The sequence below is a fragment of the Delphinapterus leucas genome, chromosome X (assembly GCF_059928025.1).
Source record: "Delphinapterus leucas isolate spDelLeu-1000000601 "Yukka" chromosome X, BTC_Dleu_Yukka2, whole genome shotgun sequence".
Taxonomy (NCBI): domain Eukaryota; kingdom Metazoa; phylum Chordata; class Mammalia; order Artiodactyla; family Monodontidae; genus Delphinapterus; species Delphinapterus leucas.
Genome location: NC_143150.1, coordinates 45,785,528 through 45,785,853, shown reverse-complemented (window position 1 = coordinate 45,785,853; position 326 = coordinate 45,785,528).

Sequence of the window (326 nt, the reverse complement as noted above, 5' to 3'; positions counted from 1 at the left end):
CTGAATATCCTGTAATAAACCATAATGGAAAAGAATATAAAAAATGTATACATGTGTATAACTGAGTCACTTTACTGTACAGGAGAGATTGGCACAACATTGTAAATCAACTCTACTTCAATAAAAAAATTTTTTTAAAGAAAGAGGTTTAAAGAGATTTCTTTCTTGGTTTCAAGAGGTGTATGAGGGGTAAATTTTTGAGACCTTGCTTATCAGAAATTGTATTTGTTCTATCCTCACACTTGATTGACAGCTTGGCTGGGTACAGAACTCTAGGTTAAAAATAATTATTCTTCAGAATTTTGAAGGCATTTTTGCTCATCTCC